The sequence below is a fragment of the Grammomys surdaster genome, unplaced genomic scaffold, assembly GCF_004785775.1.
Source record: "Grammomys surdaster isolate TR1022 unplaced genomic scaffold, NIH_TR_1.0 62, whole genome shotgun sequence".
Lineage (NCBI taxonomy): Eukaryota > Metazoa > Chordata > Mammalia > Rodentia > Muridae > Grammomys > Grammomys surdaster.
The window spans coordinates 26,719,699-26,720,349 of record NW_021604564.1 but is presented as its reverse complement, the minus strand read 5'-3'; positions in this window follow the sequence as shown (position 1 = coordinate 26,720,349).

The following is a 651-nucleotide window of genomic DNA, read 5'->3' as shown; positions in this document are numbered from 1 at the left end:
TGTGTGTGTTTTAGATATTACAACTATAGTTTAATGAAAACTAAACAGCACTTTCTATGACAAGCCAAAGACTATGGGAAGGTAACATCCAGTATCGAATGTATTTAGTCATATTGTATGCTTAATCTCTATAATGACCTTAATCAGGTTCTCCAAACATCCTGTTCTTTTGAAGATTGAAATAATCATAAAACTCTCAGGATGGGTCTGCTCTACTTTCTCAAAATCAAAGTTCCAGGCAATGATCTTGAGTTTCAAAGATTTTGATGTTTGTCATGTTCCACATGTGAGTTTTTCTTTTCAAAACTATATCAAATATTTAAATTTAGGATTTTTGCACATTTTAAATTTTGCAGATTAACCTACAAATTCTTATACAGAAAAGAATTCTTTTGACACATTCTTTGGCATTTTAATGAAAACAAATTGCAAATGTCAGGATGTATCAATGAGACTAATCTTACTCCAATGAAGAGAAGTAAAATCTTCATATTCTCAGTTGGAAACTAAGGAAAAATGACAATGATGTTGTCCAGTATGAATGCATTCTATGGATAAACTGTGCTTGTTCCAGGGTTGAGCAGCTTTTCATAGAAAACATCTGGGTTCCATCTCATCCTGATTTATATTTTTGTTGTGTTGATTTACATT